Source organism: Chiloscyllium punctatum, chromosome 25, assembly GCF_047496795.1.
Source record: "Chiloscyllium punctatum isolate Juve2018m chromosome 25, sChiPun1.3, whole genome shotgun sequence".
Lineage (NCBI taxonomy): Eukaryota > Metazoa > Chordata > Chondrichthyes > Orectolobiformes > Hemiscylliidae > Chiloscyllium > Chiloscyllium punctatum.
Genome location: NC_092763.1, coordinates 44,520,198 through 44,539,651, shown reverse-complemented (window position 1 = coordinate 44,539,651; position 19,454 = coordinate 44,520,198). Strand labels below are relative to the sequence as shown.

The 19,454-nt window shown below is 39.1% G+C and overlaps 1 protein-coding gene across 5 annotated transcripts in view; it reads left to right on the top strand.

Moving 5' to 3' along the window:
- The window catches only part of dlg3 (discs, large homolog 3 (Drosophila)), a 534,760-nt gene that overhangs the window by 90,613 nt on the left and 424,693 nt on the right, over nt 1–19,454 (top strand). The window lies entirely within an intron of this gene.

The following is a 19,454-nucleotide window of genomic DNA, read 5'->3' as shown; positions in this document are numbered from 1 at the left end:
ATTATCAGGTTTGGCTAGAGCACATATGAGTAAAATATTCCCAATATTTCTCAGTCACCAACAGCTGTACAATCTCAAGGGAGATGCAAAAAAAATCAGGTGGTTTGTGGGGGGAGATAGGGAATATCTTTCTAACCCCCATTGTCAAACATACCAACATATCCTTGTAGGACTGATGTCTAAATATTCATGCCACGCAAGTGCCAGGCAATGAACATCTCCATTAAGACAAAAATCCCTTGATATTCAAGATGAATACTATTGCTGAAATGCCCATTGTAAGCATTATGGGAATAACCCATTCCATTCTTAATTACTTCATAGGATGTAGCTGATGCTGGCAAGGGCAGCATTCATTGCCTATTAGTGATTTTTGAGAAGTATTGTAGTTCAGGTTGATGATAAGTCTGTAAGTTAGCTCTCTAAGCTTGAAGGTTTGTTTTCTGGTGAAGTGCACCAGAGACTCTGACTGATGATGTGACCTAATATGGCGATGAAATGTCTGAAAACAGACCTTCAAGCTCAGTAAGCTAACTTACAAACTTATTCATTGCCTATCCCGAATTGCTTTTGAACTGACTGGCTTATAAAGCCATTTCAGAGGATGGGTAAGAGTATCTTACATTGATCGGATCTGCAATCACATTTTGGCCATACCAGTTAAAGGTGCCAGTTTAAATCCCCTAAAGAACATTTGTGAACCAGATTGGTTTTTGAAGCAATCCAATAGCTTAGTTGTCCCCTTTGCTGAGACTGACAGGTCTTTAAATTTACATGAGGTGGTATGGTGGTACAGCAACTTATCTCAGTAGAGGGCTATTAAGGCCTATTGCAGGAGTCTAAGTGGAACTTTCTGCTCAATCGCTAGGTTCCTGGAAGTGCCAGGGAACAGTGAAACACCTAAAAGCAGCCTACCAGTAGATGACCTGGGTGGAGTAGGGTGCATCATTCCAGGTAGACTTGCTGGGTCTTCCTGACTGCCTGGTTTTAGCTGCAATCAGAGGCTGCCTTTTGCTGAGGTCGTTCTCTAATCTAATGTTAAAAAGATTGGAGAGAAGGTACTTCCCTCAGCTTCCTGGAGATGCAGCCTGCAGTATTTTCAGTGCTGGGTGGTCCTCAAAAGCCCCCAGCTTCTTGAGCTAACCCATTAAGTTTACTTTGATGGCATACCCACCTATAAGCCATTAATTGGCCAATTCAGGGATAGTCAAAGTCAACGGTCTGTTGCCCATGTAGTGGAGGCTTCTGACTCCCAACTGACCACAACAGCAAGATTCTGAAGCTGCCCACTATCTCAATTCTTTTTACACTTCTGAGAAAGAGCCACTGAACCCAAAATGTTATCTGTGATTTCTCTCCACGGATGCTGCTAGACCTCCTGAGCTTTCCTAGCAATCTCTGGTTTTGGTTTCCTCTGATCATCAATGTTTATGAGTTTCACAACTATTAGAAAATCATTTTGGGCAGAATTTAATGTTGGCAATAGATCCCTGTGATCTTTTCTTCCAACATAGTTACAAGGAAAGAAAGCAATATTTAGACAGCATTGGGTCTTCCTTTGTATTAAGTACCTATTAGGGTATAAATTGCCTCCAGCAAACTATCAACCAATCAGAGGGCAGCAGGTATCCTTTATTAGTACCATTATTACTTTGTGTCTTTTCACTGTGTCTCACACCTGCACACACACAACATGGGTGCTGGGGAAAAAATAAGCACTACCGCAGTTAGGTGGTAGTGTGGGGGTAAAAAAAAGGAAAAAAAAATAAACAAAAAAAATATATAAACACGAGACTTATGTTAGAGCCCGGGTAAAAAAAAAGAAAAAAAAAATTAGTAGAACCACTTTGTGTCTTTTCACTGTGTCTCACACCTGCACACACACGACATGGGTGCTGGGGAAAAAATAAGCACTACTGCAGTTAGGCGGTAGTGTGGGGGTTAAAAAAGAAAAAAAAACAAAAAAAAGAAATAAAAAGTTAGTAGAACCACCCTGGTGGTGGAAATTAAATAAAGGTTGGTACACCTTGTGTCTCTCACTGTGTCTCACACCTGCACACACACACACACCATGGGTGCTGGGGAAAAAATAAGCAAAAAAGAAAAAAAAACAGGAGTTATTAAGCACTACCGCAGTTAGGCGGTAGTGTGGGGGTTAAATTTAAAAAAAGAAAAAAAAAACTTAGTAGAACCACCCTGGTGGTGGAAATTAAATAAAGGTTGGTACACCTTGTGTCTCTCACTGCGTCTCACACCTGCACACACACACCATGGGTGCTGGGGAAAAAATAAGCACTAACCGCAGTTAGGTGGGTTTAAAAAAAAGGGGTGTCAGAGGTTCTAAAAAAAAGAAAAAGAAAAAAAAAATTAGTAGAACCACCAGTACCAAGTTTCTGCCAGAAGCAGATTAGAGTCTTCTCTTATTTCTTATCTTACCACCATCTCCTTTACCTTTTTGACATGGAGGACTAACACTTTTGACAGTCAGTCTCTCCTGTCCTTCACACCTTCTTTTAGTCCTTGTCCCACCTACTCCTTGCTCAAAACATATTACATCTCTAACTTCTGTTAGTTCTGATGAAAGCTTAATGATCAGAAGTATTATCTCTGTTTCTTTGTCCATGTGGATGCTGCATAACCTTCTCTTTTTATAACTGATCACTGATGTTTGGAATAATACTGATGTTTGGGATAATAATAAACAGCATTGTTAAGCACAGCTGCTAGAAATCACATCAGTATAGGAAGTAAATTGAACTTTTGTGACAGTCATAATAAATGATATGAAAACAAATCTTATTTTTATTGGATCTCAGACATGTGTTTCTCTCACCTCCATACGAGACAGCACACCCTGTGCTAGAAAACAATTAAGAATGGAAGATAGATCACTTACTTCACTGTTGTAGTAATTGTCTCTAAAGCTCAGCTTTGCGTGAATGAATTCACAGTTTAGTGTTCAGTGGAGAGTAACATCAGCTACTAAAATGGCTCTGCAATCATAGGAGTATTAAATCTTAGAATTACAGCACATATTGCATGACTGGTATGGATTGGTCCATTATTAATTTCTTAATTATGCTGTTTTCAGTTGCATTCATCTGTAGTATCAGTTTTTTGGATAATACAGATTTGGCAAGAAAGGATGTGTTTGAAACTTTCAATATTTTTAGATAGTTTCAAATAATGGCTTCAATAATTAACTAAATAGCTGGAACATTACTCACCCTTTGGAATTTCCACATGGTGTAGTCTTCAAATCATCAGAACTATTGCAGTAAAAATGTTCAGACCACTGTATATTTTAATTTGATGCTGCATTTCCTGCTACTTGTCATCCTGTCTGCCAAGTTATGGATGTTACGTTGTATTTAAAAATTCATAATTGTGAAATCAGTAATGACTTGCACATAATGTGGCCCGAGCGTGACTCTAGATTTTAGGTCCAGTTCACGTTGAATAATCTTAGCATAACACTGTTTACACTAGAATCACATGCTCGAATTACATGAAATATGAGAAAAAAATTCAGTGGTCCATCCAATGTTTACATAATCTCTGGAAAACCTGCAGTGAGCTGTCACCACAGGAGCTTTACCATAGAGATGAACTAAATAAGTATGATGACTTTTGTGACTTTTCAATTTGATATTCTTTAATAGAAATGACTATGGAACTCCAGTTCTGGAGCAGTACTGGAGGCATCTGAGTTTGCAAACTAGATAGTTATTTTGGTTTTTGTTTTGCATTTCCATAGATATAGAGACAGGTTGAGTGTGGCAATACAGACCTAAACATTAGCCAGGAATGATCAGAGATTAGTCTTCTGCCTGGACCAACAATATGCTTGGTTGCGGTCAAATGGTACAAATTATGAATTCGATTTTTAAAAATAATTAGGAAGGAACTAATTTGTTACTGTTAAACATTACAAATCCTGACAGGCTACTGATTTATTGTTCTTTATTTTTTAATATAATATTACGTTCATCAAGATGGACAACTGGAGAAAGATATACCACTGCCCAGTCAGTGAAGCTCACATCTGCTGAGTAAATTCGAAAAAGAACTGGGTTGAGCAGTTTGAAATAATACTAACTGGAGTAAAGCTACATCTACTTGACCTGAAAGCCAGCAATTCTTGCATTTGAAGTGGGAGTCACTGTCTTGGCCAGCATTTGTTGCCTATTATTAATTGCCCTTTAGAAATTAGTTGTGAACCACTTTCTTGACCTTGGGGTGTATAAAAAGTTCTATTAGGAAGGGAGTTCCAGGTTTTTGACACAGTGAGAGTGATACTGATGCAAATCAGAATGGTGTGAGATTAGTGTCAATGTCCTTGAGTTTTATTGAAGCTGCACTCCATCACGCAGTTGATTTATGTCTTATAGGTTATGGACAGCCATTGTGAAGTCTAGATGTGAGTTATTCACCACACAATTCCCAGTCTCTGACCTGATCTTCTAACTTCAGTATTTATATGGTTGATCCAGTTTAGTTTATTGTAAATTGTAAGCCCCAGAATGATGTTATTTGGGGTTCAGTGGCGCTAACACCATTGAATACAAAGATGAGTTGAATAGACCTTTTGGAGATGGTCATTGCTAGGCACTCTTGTGGCATAAGTATAGCATGCCATTAATTAGGCCAAGTCTAATGTTCTCCTAATGTGGTTGCCTATGGATGTGGACCACTTCAAAGTCTGAGCAGTCATAAATAGTTCTGAACATTGTGTGATCATCATTGAACATCCAACGATGTTCTGATGGAGGTTGTAGTGATTTGAAACAAGAGCCAGGTAGACCTCATTAAGAATGTGATTCATGATTAGGTTGTTAACCTGGGCCGATCAAGGAGTTATGGCTGACAGATATAAACAGGAGTCTCAGAGATTCTCATCATTCTAGGGACTGGTTCTGAGCTAGTTGATCAGAGTCCATGTATTGTGCATGTGTAAATAAAAGTAGTTTGGTGATAAGATATCGGCTTCTGTGGAGTTGCTTCAGAAGCAATTGAGCTGAGGATAATATCCCAAGGAACTCCAGTGATGTCCTGGGACCGAAATTATTATGCTACTCTCTCCCCACCTCCACCCTCCTCTAGCTTATCTCTCCACGCTTCAGGCTCACTGCCTTTATTCCTGATGAAGGGCTTTTGCCCAAAATGTCGATTTCACTGCTCGTTGGATGCTGCCTGAACTGCTGTGCTCTTCCAGCACCACTAATCCAGTATCCGAAATTATTAATGCCAATCATCTTTCACTGTGCTAAGTATCATTCCATACAATGGAGATCCTCCCCATAACTACAGTCTTGGAAGAGGAAGTCATTCTGCGAAAGTATACCAGCAGTCATCCTTGTGACCCTTACGTTGAGACTTTAAGTTTACTGGTGGTTTGTGTTCAGCTATGGTAGTGTTGCGCTGTGCATCCACTCCCCCTGGAAAGTAGGAGGCCATGCCAAACTCATGTCGTGCCTAAATCTTACATTTGTCTGAAAGACCAAGCCATCATCTAATGACTCTGTCTATAGGTAAATAGACAGCACATCAGCTGCATGTGGTGCTTATCATATCTGGTAGCCAGATAAATATCATTAATCTAACCATTTAGTAAAATTCTCCAATATACCTTTGTGATTGGTCCAAATGATTCAGCAGTTGTGTTTTAGCAGAGATGGAAAATGTTGAATTCAAATGGGTAAGCAGTATAGTTTAGAACAGGGGAGGGGAACCTGCAGCCTTAAGGCCTTCTAGGCCATTGTGTGTGGCCTTTTGAATGAATCCAAATTTTGCAGAACAAATCTTTTATTTTTTATTAATTTTTTTTTGTCCTTTATTATTTTTATTTTAATCTTAAAATGAATGTACTTAAAATACCACAGAGTAAAAGAAAATTCAACGAAATAATCTTCACAGACTGACGGCCACAATTTTAAAAAAAAGAATTTTGAAGAATATACAATTGAAGTTTCTTGAATGCTGCCTTATTAGATTACAACTAACATAATGTGGCCTTCCAACATGAAAAGGTTCCCCACCTCTGGTTTAGAACATAAACATTTTGAATGGTTCTTGATTCCAGAATGATGATAGGCATCTGGGCTTCTTTCTAAGAAATTTATTCATGCAGATTTGTCTGGCAATACAGTATGAAAATAATTTCCAAAGTTTTCCTGATGTATCAGCAATACATAATTGTTTACAAAAAGTTGGTAAAGAGGATTAAGTGCAAAAGACTGAACAAAATCAGGATGTGGAATTGAATGCTTCACTGCTGCTGTTGGCTGCATTTTCAAAAGGATCACTTGATAATCTGTTACACAGCAACAGCAAAGAGGGCTGCTAATGTAACAAATGGAGTAATAGTTTGCAAATTGGCAATGGTTTCCAAAATTTTTGTCATTTGCTTTTTTAAATGTCTGTAATTGAGATTATCAAAGCAATAACTTAAGAATTTATTAATATGACAATGTTTGATGTTTTAAATATTTTGTTAGTAGGGTGTATAACTCATGCTTTATTATTTCACTACACTTACTCAAAAACATCGTTATTTTATATCTTTTAATCAACCTGTTCAGAGATGTCATTACACACCTCTGGAGCAGGTGACATTTGAAATTAGATTTCCTAATTCAGAGGTAAGGACACTACCTCTGCATCTCAAGCACACCTAACCCATTCTTGACATCTCTTCAACAAATTAGAAATAGTCATTATTCAATCATTGTAAATAATTACAAAATAAAATTGGAAAATGACTAGCTATTCAAAAATTAACAGTCAAGGAAGTTTGCGATGAATCATAGTGCTGTAGTTCAGGTGTCTCCAAATAGCTAGTACAATGTTCAACTGAGTCTGAAGAATCTTGTGGTATGGTGGTAGTGTCTTTACATCTTGGCCTCAGAAGGCCAGGGTTCAATTCCCGCTGAATTGAGATGTCCAAGCAGGTTGATTTAAAAAAAAACTTCAACTCCGTCTTGAATGCATCTTAAGGTGAAGACTTGATCAGTTGACATTGGAGCATGTTGTCAATGTCCAATCCTCTGAAACAATAATGGGAATAATGCTAGACCTAATTAGCATCCAAGGGGCCAATTTTAAACCAGAATGACTTTCAGACAGACAGGGTGGTAGAGGAGGGAAAAAAAAGAGTACGTTTTTTAGCCTAAGTTTCAAATTTTGTCTCCTGGTCCTTATTAAAATGCTGGCAGTGGACCAGGTGGGACATTCTAGCTGTCTTTGGCATTCAATTGGTTTCCAAGTAAATAACAAGGAGGAATTCTCAGTGGGATGTTTCATGAAGGCAAGTGGAAGAGATCCTAAGCAGATGATGCGATAACTTTTTTTTTGGAGGGTACTAAAGGAGATGTTCTGGCTCTATAAAACAAATATTGTACTGGCCAGGAGGGTTTCTCTCACCTTCCCATCAGCTGCTGTTTCAGCCTGATATGTAATGTGCATTGGTTTCCCTGCTCGATTAAAATGCCACAGGATCCTACTGATGTCATAGAATCTCAATGTATATTTATGCATGAGATTCGCACCTGAGCTGGCAGGCGCCTTACACATTGCTAAAGCCAGTAGTGTTAAATATGTAGGTTGGCATGATCAAAAAAGGGAATAGATTTGCTTCATTTAAACTGGACACTGTTATTTCTCAGCAGGGAAAATTAAAAGCCCTCCCCTGTGATATGGCCCCCACACCTACTCTCCTACGCGGCCAGATAGTTGCAAGTCCATACAAATGTAGATCTCACCAGAGTGACTGCAACTTATACCTATTTGTCTTTTTAGTCATATCAGTACCAATGGAAAGTATTTTGCAGTGGAAAGTAGGAGCTCAGTCACTCTTAAAACAGTTAAACTATTTGTCACTGTAAACCTTGTGCTGCAATGGGGAAAACCAGATAAAATATTAAAATGAGCTTATAGTATTAAAAACATGGCATGCATTTCATGACAGTGCATATTGCTGAATGTCTAGAAGAGACCAGTCACCATACTTATAATTCAAACCAGAGGTGATATTTTAAAAGTCACCATGTGTTGCTTGTATTTTTATTCATTCTAATAAACATGATGTTTTCACGATATTTAATATGTCTGCATCTGTAAAAACCTTTAACAACAATCTTATGTACTCTGAATTTGACAGTATGTTGCAGTAAACTGTGTTTAGAATGTTAATTCTTTCATCAGTAAAATTCAAAGAATATGTTTCCATTTTCATTTTGGCTAAGCATGAACGTGGAATATTGCATATTGTCTTCATTAAAGTTGAATAGAATGTATTTTGAATTATAACACATAGTAACTACTGTAGTGCAGCGTACATTTGTATTGTTAATTATTTCAGAATGATGACAAAGGCATTAAATGTCATCACCACTGTACTTTGATGGATGGTGCCACACTGATTAAAGAGTCTTGTCACTGGAACTGTCAGTAAATATAATGAAGAAACGTGGTTCTCATGCTTAATGTTTCAAACATAAATGCAGCAAAATTTGCGCATATATTGGGATTGCTATGTTCATAATTTTGTAAGATCCTAAATGTTGAACGTTGGAAAGAAACCCAAATTAACAAAAATGTACTATTGCCCAGAATTAAAAGGTTTGTTGATGAACATTTGTTTTCTTATTTTATATATTATTAGCACTTTGAAAGTGACCTTTGAATTTGGTGTGTTTTGTGACAGGGACAACTTTGATTTTAACTTTACTGCCTCAGAAAATGCAGTTTTCAGTTTTTTATTTTCAAAGCTATGACATAGATCTTTTATGGTTCAGATTTTGTGATTAGTGGCAAACAAATGGCACTTGTTGGTCATTATACTTAGAGTTGCCAGTGACATTTCTTGTGCATTTATATGGCAATTTATAGTAATTCAAGATACATTTTAGCTTGATGCTCTTGATGTGAGTTCTGGAACTTGTGTGAAGAAGGAAAACCTCCACAGATCTTTCAAACTAATCAGATTGAAGAACTCTTAATGAGACATGTAGAATCTAAAGCAGGGGGTATAAATTAGAAAATTGAATTAATTATAAAATCACAGACAACAAAATAAAAGAAAATGAAAGTAAGAGAGAATGTTAAAAGACTAAAAGAAAAATATTAAAAAATAAACAACTATCCTAATACTCCAACAATAAGTAAAAACCTGAGGAAGTGAGATTGTCTCTATTGGAGCTAATGATTTGTCAATTGATTTTTTTATATTATAGGTTTTCTCTAGGGTTCTGTGCTCTCTCCCACTTGGTTCATTCTTCATATCAATGAGTAATTTTACAACATTCATCTACTTCCATATTTACTGGTTATTCTATAATATAATCATCAGCCTCATTCCTCAGAAGGTCAGACAAGTGTTCACAATCTGTTACTCTCTTCTTGTCTGACACTGAAACATCTGAATCACTACAATCAACAGTTTTGTGCATCTTTACCATATAAAAATGTTCCTACTTTACAAAACATCAAAACAAAAAGGAATGGGCAGTGAGAAATGTTGGACTAATTAGATGTGACCAAAACATGGCCCATAAGATGTATTTTAAATTTTTTTTAAACATTAGACAAAGATGTACAAGGATTTAAAGGAGAGAGATGCGGTTCCCAAAGTCGCCTGTAAAAGGCAGGATATAGCAACTACAGTTTTGATTTTCTTTTGAAGATGAACATTCACTTGCAACATTTACCGCACGGATACCTCACAACCTCCGCAGCCAGTACCATTGAGTCAGAAAGTCAGCTTGGCCAGACTGGCTTGGCAGTAGCCAAGATGCAGTAATTTGCAGTCAGGTCCTCACAGATTGAAGATTCTGTCCATGATCAATTTAAGGATTTATAATGGAGGAACAACAATCATTCACCATTTCTGCTCAAAGCATACATGGAACACCTTATATTTTGTTTTAATTTCAAAAATATACCTTACTATAACATAATTTGATGGTCTGTACAGTTGGTCATGCCATACATACGTAAACATTTGCATACAGAGATCAGAATTTATCATTCATATATAGAGGTCTGTATGTTTATCAATCACATAGCCATATATTTAGCTGAGGCGTCAGCAGAGCCCAAATGACTGTGTGGGCCCCCTGTTCTTCTTAGGCAAGCAAATGTTACACGGTGGTCTTTCCCCACCGCGCCTTGCCGGCAGCTGCCCAGTCTTCAGCGCGTCCCTCAACACGTAGTCCTGGACCATGGAATGTGCCAGTCTGTAACACTCAGTCGGGATCAACTCCTTCAGCTGGAAGATCAACAGGTTTCGGACGGCCCAGAGAGTAGAGGAATCATTGAGTTTGATTTCAAGGCACTGATGTAGCTCTCCTTCCTCTGCTTTGTCATCTCCTTCCCCAGACTTCCCCTTTTCTGTAATAGTTGCTACTGATCCTGCAATGTATTGTTGTGTAATATGTAGCAGACCAATGTCAATTTCAGAGAGTTTTTTGGAGGATTTCTCTCAGTGAGCTTTGACAAAATAATTCACATTGCTTACCTCATTATACATGAACTCATGCTAATAGGCATTTACCAACAGTGGAAGTACTTGCCAAGACTTTACAGAATTTTCTCCGCGAGTGCATAATTAAAGCCAAGCTGTGTATTAGATCAAATTCTGTCAGGCAGGAGTAGCACTTTGCAGTAAACACTTGAGGGAAACAATGAGAAAAGCCCTGAGAGCACGGGTGACACTTCATTGGACATAAAATCTCACATTTGCAAATGAATTGCCCTTTTACATGTTTCTGGTCACATGCTTTTTACTAACTAACTCTGTGGATAATTTGGTCAAGTGACTTCTTGATCGAATCACCTTTCCAGAGTATTGTGTTATGTTATGTCACCTTGTGTAGTTGAATCTGTAACCATGTTTTCTGATTTCTGACTATCGTTGTTAATCATTTTAATCCATTACATTTAAACTCCTACTGCATGCTAGTTAACTTGGTCAAGATAACGCTGCGTTTTGTATAGTGCCCCAGATAGGCGATGCAGGAAAATGTGTCAAGATTTTCTCTGCTGTGATTTTATTTTCTTTATTTATTGTCACGTGTACCTAAGTACAGTGAAAAGCTTTGTTTGTGAGCAGTACATAGTAAGCAAGGACTTGCAGATCATAGAATGAAAAAAACTTAGACGGAAGCATTCAAGTTTCATCACACAGGGCGTGCACTAGGCAAGATCAACATTAGCAAGATCAGCATTATTGGAAGTTAGAGAGTCCATTGCCAGGAAGAAGCTGTTCCTGAACCTGCTGGTGCATGTGTTCAAGCTTCTGTATCTTCTGCCTGATGGAAGAGGTTTTGGAGAGCATTACTGGGATGGGATGGGTCTTTGATGATATTGGCAGCCTTTTTGCAGTGACAAGACATGTAAATGGAGTCCATGAATGGCAGGTTGGCTTCCACGATGGTCTGGGCTGTGCACACAACCTTCTGTAGTTTCTTATGGTCTAAGTAGAGCAGTTGCCATACCAGGCCATTATGCACCCAGACAGTATGCTTTCAATGGCTCACCTTTAAAAGTTGGTAACGAACATACTAAATTTCCTGGGCCACCTGAGGAAGAAGAGACGTTGTGCCTTCATGACCTTCGCATCTATGAGGGAAGTCTAGGACAGGTTGTCGGTTTGAGGGTTATAGAAATGCCATTTGTTCCTTTAACTAAAGAATCACTTATCAGTATTACCCTTTCACTTATCTTCACCCACTCCTGAGTAGCTGGGCTATCTGTAGTGCCACAGCCTTGGTTCTTGCTGCATTTCTTCAAAGATCCATTGCTCTCACAACCAGAATGGAAAACAATTTATGAGCAGGGATTCTGGGGATTCCTGCATGACCTTTGGTAGTCACCATTTCTTATACACCTGTTTGTCCCTAACATGGCACAGATGTTTGCAGGTAAAGGGACAGCTAGAAAGTGGGAAACCTTCAGAAATGAGATAACGAGAGTGCAGAGACAGTATATTCCTGCTAGGGTGAAAGGGAAGGCTGGGAATGCTGGATGACTAAAGAAATTGAGGGTTTGGTTAAGAAAAAGAAGGAAGCATATGCCAGGTATAGACAGGATAGATATAGTGAATCCTTAGAAGAGTATAAAGGCAGTAGGAATATACTTAAGAGAGAAATCAGGAGGGCAAAAAGGAGACATGAGGCAACTTTGGCAGATAGAGTTAAGGAGAATCCAAAAGGGTAACTAGGGAGAGAATAAGGCCCCTCAAAAATCAGCAAGGCAGCCTTTGTGTGGAGCTGCAGGAGATGGGGCAGATACTAAACAAGTATTTTGCATCAGTAATTATTATGGGAAAAGACATGGGAGATATAGAATGTGGGGAAATAGATGATGACATCTTGAAAAATGTCCATATTACAGAGGAGGAGGTGCTAGATGTCTTGAAATGCATAAAGGTGGATAAATCTCCAGGACATGATCAGGTGTACCCTAGAACTCTGTGGGAAGTTAGGAAGGTGATTGCTGGGCCCCTTGCTGAGATATTTGTATCATCGATAGTCACAGGTGAGGTGCCGGAAGACTGGAAGTTGGCTAACATGGTGCCACTGTTTACGAAAAGTGGTAAGGGCAAGCCAGGGAACTATAGACCAGTGAGCCTGACGTCGGTGGGCAAGTTTTTGGAGGGAATCCTGAGGGACAGGATGTAGATGTATTTGGAAAGGCAAGAACTGATTAGGGATAGTTATCATGGCTTTATGCGTGGGAAATCATGTCTCACAAACTTGATTGAGTTTTTTGAGGAAGTAACAAAGAGGATTGATGAGGACAGAACACTAGATGTGATCTATATGGACTTCAGTAAGGCTGTTGACAAAGTTCCCCAAGGGAGACTGGTGAGCAAGGTTAGATCTCATGGAATACAGGGAGAACTAACCATTTGGATACAGAACTGGCTTAGAGGTAGAAGACAGAGGGTGGTGGTGGAGGGTTGTTTTTCAGACCAGAGGCCTGTGACCAGTGGAGTGCCACAAGGATCGGTGCTGGGTCCACTACTTTTCATCATTTATATAAGTGATTTGGATGCGAGCATAAGAGGTACAGTTAGTAAGTTTGCAGATGATACCAAAATTGGAGGTGTAGTGGACAGCGAAGAGGGTTACCTCAGATTACAACAGGATCTGGACCAGATGGGTCAATGGGCTGAGAAGTGGCAGATGGAGTTTAGTTTAGATAAATGTCAGGTGCTGTATTTTAGGAAAACAAATCTTAGCAGGACTTGTACACTTAATGGTAATTTTGTAGGGAGTGTTGCTGAACAAAGACACCTTGGAGTGCAAATTCATAGCTCCTTGAAAATGAGTCGCAGGTAGATAGGATAGTGAAGAAGGTGTTTGGTATGGTTTTCTTTATTGGTCAGAGTACTGAGTACAGGAGTTGGGAGGATATGTTGCAGCTGTATAGGACATTGGTTAGGCCACTGTTGGAATACTGCATGCAATTCTGATTTCCTTCCTATCAGAAAAGTGTTGTGAAACTTGAAAGGGTTGCCAGGGTTGGACGTTTTGAGCTATGGGCAGACGTTGAATAGGCTGGGGCTGTCAGAGGCTGAGGGGTGACCTTAGAGGTTTATGAAATCATGGGGGGCATGGATAGGACAAGTAGACAAAGTCTTTTCCCTGGGGTCGGGGAGTCCAGAACTAGAGGACATAGTTTAGGGTGAGAGGGGAAAGATATAAAAGAGACCTAAGGAACTATTTTCACGCAGAGGGTGGTATGTGTATGGAATGAGGAAGTAATGGAGGCCAGTACCATTGCAACATTTAAAAGGCATCTAGATGGGTATATAAATAGGAAGAGTTTGGAGGGATATGGGCCAGGTGCTGGCGGGTGGGACTAGATTGAGTTGGGATATCTAGTCGTCGTGGACGAGTTGGACCAAAAGGTCTGTTTCTGTGCTGTACATCTCTATGATTCTGTGACTATTTAGTGTGACCAACTCTCTGTATGTGCTATCTATATAGTTCTCTACTTCACCCATACCCGTTAGCAACACTAGCTATTTCTGGTGCTCTGAAACCTGGAGCTAAAGCTTGTGCAGCTGGTGACACTTCCTTAATATTGGCTTCTCTAGTTCACAAGAATTCTCCATGACTACCCATATGCCACAGGACAGGCATTCCACTTAGCTGAGTTGCCCTGTCAGACCTCAATTCATACTTTTATATTTAATGTTACTCACTGTAACTTTAATTACTTAACTTACTTTAACCTTACTGTTTAGTACGAAATAAAATCTGGATATTCATGAGAAAGAGAACTTCCACGACTTTCCCATAGTGTTACTCTTAGAAATATTTCTTCTTCTCTTCTTGCTAGTTTCATTGGTTTCTGTTACTATCTATCACACAGTGACTGTCTCCCTGTTGTTGAGACCGCTTGGCAACCAGTGCTCATTCTGCAGGGCAAGTCACTTTTGTATTTTGGCCAATGTAAACATAATGCAATTTTGATCGTTGTCAACATGAGCTGTTCTGGGACTGTAACACTACTGTCTGTTCAGCAGTCACTTCTTCCTTTGCTTGATGCCCTGTTTGATATGAGCTGCTTTTACCACTTGAGGCAGTTAGGAAGGGTGAGTTGCATCACCTCTCTCTCTTTTCATTAACTAGCCAATAGAGAATGCCCTCCTCCTCCCTGATCCTCATCCAACACCTCAAAAGCTTCTGTGCCTATTTTAACTCCTTTGATTTGGAATGTAGATGTAGTATCAGTCACAATACTTCCAAATGGAGAGGGGTGTGTACTATCCTGTGGTCAGTCTTCTGACTAAAGCATCAGCATTTGCATTACTCTGGAATGCACTGCTTGGATGGAGGCAAGGTCAACTGAGTTATTCTGGACGATATTGGATGATTATTTAAAGAGTAACAATGTGCAGTTCATAAGGAAAAGACAGGAGATTGGCACTAAGTTAAAATGTTCAGAGAACTGGTGTAGAGACAATGGACTGAATGGCCTCCTTCTATAATGTAGCACTTTGTGATTCTGTGACTTTTGCGTGACGACTACCCGATCTGGAATTGAAACTGAGCAAGTTCAGCAACACAGTGTGTCTTTGTTGTTCCAAGCCTGGCACACATTTGAAATTTATCAAGTGGTTTGTTGTCTGTAAACACTTCAAACTCTGCACTGATCAGAAGGTCACTGAACTTCTGGGAAATATCCACCTTTATGTAAGCAGTTCAAGTTTCATACTGGAGTAATCTTGTATATTCCCCTCAGTCAGTTTAGGAATCCAACTGGCTCTTAAATCTGTGACAGCACCATTCCTAGGCCAAGGAATCTGGCATTGGTTTACAGTTTGAAAAGGGATTGGAATTACAGATAGCTAAAGAGAGATGATAAGAGAGCAAAACGAGAGTGCAAAAGGAGTCTTCACATGTTGGGGTTCAACTTAGTGCAATGTTCCATGAAGTATCAGTTCTTGAACATGCTTTCCTTCTCTGATTTCCTATCCCTAACCTCTTAAAGAACAAATTAATTTTTGAATTCAAGTGCAAGTAACCAACCTCGTTACTCATCTCATCTCAGTATGACACCTGTGACTGCATATTATCTGCCAATGCCTTGAAGTCTGGGTTGTAATTTGAGATGTTAGCCACACACAGTCTGTCACATGGCTACTTGGGAGGAAGGGGTGACACTTGGGCTTGATTAGCTTAGAAGAATATGTCTCACAGAAGTATGTGGAGCCAGAGTAACCTTTCATGTTAAAAGCACAGGATGATGGGCCAGGTATTTTTCTCTATGTTTACAAATCAACAAATATTACTGTTCCTTGATGTGACTTCCAGCTCAATATCGTTTTGTGTAGTAACTATCTCCATATCAACTCTACTGCTTTGTAAATCAAACACCTGATGGAGTTTGGGAGCCAACCTACCAATGTTTACTTAAAGGAGACAAACATGTGATTTGTTCCATAAAATTTAATTTCTGAAATCACCTATTTAATTCCTCTGCTCAAGTTATCAGGTGTGCCTAGAAATGTTCTGGGTGGAACCATTTTCTTTGTCTGTGACATGTTTTTCTATGATTTTCTCCAGATGTAGGAAGTGTTGCAACATTTTATTCTTGAAATGGAATGACCACAGACCATTTTTAATTTATATTAGTTCACAACATCGATCATATGTGCTAAGTCTCTGTCCTTTCCCTGTAGTTCAAGTTCAGCTCATTCAGTTTTGACGTTATATCTGTAATGAGCCTGAAGTTGAGCAACCACACACTGAGGCAGCCAATTGCCTACTTCATTCCTTGATTTGAGAAAAGTGATGATTTCCAGCATCAGATCTAAACATCTTTGAGGGACCTTCCCTCGACTTAACCACCTCGCATCAGCGTAGAGGATTGACCCACTGTAGGGAACATTGAGTTTATCGAGTAAGGATTTAAACCAAGCAGTAGTGAAGAGCTCTTGCTCAAATTGAATTCACAGTCTAATCAGTAATTCTCATAATGTGAGAAAAACCCACAATGTTACTTGCTAATGCTTATTGGAGGATCATATAATGGAAATTGACAAAAGGAGAAACTGGGATCATTCTTGCAAAAGGCAAAAAATGGCGATATTAGTGTCAGGTTTCTTTATCGGATTGTTTTTCTCAAGCATGTACATTTTGAATTCCTTACATGTATCCTCACCTCTTTTTCTCTCTTTAAGGAGCAAAAGGATACAACACAAAAACAATAAATTGAGCTGTGACAGTCATGTTGATGAATTCATTAAACAGCATTGAGAAGCTTTCACAGTTTTCAGGTCATACTGTAGTTCCTGAAAGATGACAGAAAGATTCCAATCATCTTGCTGCTGTGGAAGCACCGAGTGTCATGCTCTGGATTGCTGTTATTTCTCCTTCTATGTTCTTTGAGTCAGTGGCAACAGTTATTGCTTCTTTAATTACTTCACCATCTGTAAGAGATTTCTTGTGTTTTGCCAAAAGATGGCAAATGCAAAATATGCTTCTGTACCGGTCTTATGTTTTGCTGCTGATTTAATAAAAAGACTGTTGAGCTTTCAAACTGGGCTTCAGTTGAACAACTATCTTTGCCCAAAGTTTGCTGTTCAAGAGAAACTGATTTTATTGGCCATTATGGTTTGGTGTCATTCTAAATTTGTAACTTATTGACATATTAGTGACATATTAGCAAACATTCTTGCCTTTTTAAATTTAAATAGAAATTCATTTTTTCCATTTGCATGTATGGATGAATATTTTTGGTTTCTTTTTAAATGATCCAATTTCATCATTTATCATCATTGCAGTTTAAGACATCACTCTGTTATTGGTGGCACAGCAGGTAATCCTCATGATGAGTGCCTTTGGAACACCTAGAATGTTGCTGTCTGCTTTGAAGTGTGGAGGCATAGGAAGTCCCATCTGTTGTCACGATTTATTTCTGGGGCCTCACGTTGACTTGCGCACTCAGATATTGGATATGGGGTGTGGCAGTGGTCCCCACAATTTTTCTTTGTCCTGCAAGAACCTATTTGATAAGTAACTGAAGATAAAAAACTGCAGGTTGACAAAGAAAAGGAAAAGGAGTTGGAATAGTTGTGTTGCTCTTTGAGAGAGTCCACATAGACATGATCGGCTAAATAGCCTCCTATGTTTCCAGAATTGTAATATACTGGTTTCACACATCAATTCCTTGAATATTGCTTCTTCAATTGTTTGCATTGCCACCACAAAACTCACTTTACCTTCTCTGGAACAAATTTAAATACAATGCGATAAGCTGATAAAACCTATTAAGAGCATTCACTTTTCTGTAGCAGTACAGCTTCTGGAAATGGAAGTCATGCAGTGGCATGACAACCAATGTGCACACGGGCAAGCAGCCAACTGGTGAAATCAACTATGTGAGACTTTGCAATTGACTAGTAAATCACAATCTACATGTTGGAGACCATGACATTAGCCAATTGTGGAATGGGGCAGCCAACTGTGCATAGCCTTGCACAAGCATCCTAAAGTAACCAGTGAGTACAAGGAATTCATGCAGGTTCCTCTTCATTCTAGGCCAGCACAGCTCCTCTACTGCTCAGATTTACTCATTGTCAGGAGTTAATACCTTCTTCAAGTTAAACTTTGACAAGTGGGCTAAGAGATGCCTGATCTGAGTAAATTTCCAAGTACAGAAGGAGTGATGACAAATTAATGTCACCAAAAGCTTTATCCATCACATATGTAAAGGTGCCAGGGACATTTTGGAGCTCAAATTGCATTTCCGTGTATTCTTATTATTCTCATAGCGTTGCAATATCTTGTTCAGCTAAGAATATCCGGTTATAATCAATCTACCCTCTAATTATTCTTCCAGGAAGTGTGATTTCATCCCCTATTCTGCATTCTGGCAATTTTTGCCTATGTAGGATAAGTGTGCAGGTAACCTGACTGCACCCAGCACTCCCATCCTGTCAGTTTCTTTGAAGGAGTGGACAATCCAACACACACAGCAAGTTTTGTGGAAAGGGCTTCATTTTATAAGAATACATGGTTCATTTCAACTCAGAAGTCATGAGTCATTGGAGATCCCCAATTCCAAGTAGACAACCAAAATCTGTCACATGTTGGAATTATTTCATTACTAGGCTTTAAACTGAAAAGTAAATCTGTGCCTTAGTTTCAATAGGTTGATGCTGTGCTGTATGATAGATGTATTTTTACTGCACTAAATGATTATAGGGCTCTGTCTTGCAAATGTGTCAATATTAGATTGAATCATAGTACTTCTCCCATGGAGTAAGTGTTAATGCACATTCAAAACTGAAGAAAACTTTATTTGAGAACTCCAGGATGCTCCTTAGTCAACACTTCCCAAATTTGCCAATTCTATCATCCAGAAGGATGGGAATAGCAGATTCATGGGAATACCACCATCTGCACATTCCCCTTCAGACCAAACACCATCTTGACTTGGAACCATAACACTGTTCATTCATTGTTGATGGGTCAAAATCCTGGAACTCCCATACAATCAGCGCTGTGCTGTTGCTACATAAGAACTGCAGTTTTTAGATCAGAGTGGTGCTGGAAAAGCACAGCAGGTCAGGGAGCATCTGAGGAGCAGGAAAATCGATGTTTCGGGCAAAAGTCCCGAAACATCGGTTTTTCTGCTCCTCAGATGCTGCCTGACCTGCTGTGCTTTTCCAGCACCACTCTGATCTAAACTCTGGTTTCCAGCATCTGCAGTCCACACTTTTGCCTACATAAAACTGCAGAGCATTTGAGAAGGTGGATCACTACTGGTTTCTCCAGAGTAATTAAGTATGCCTAAAAGACAATGGCCTAGCAAGGATCCTTTATCCAAGATGAATAAAACAAATCCACCAGTCCCCATGCATGTAGGAGAAAATGCACTTTATCTCACTGCCCAATTCAGGTTAATAAAATAGGAGCACTAGATTTTGTCATTAA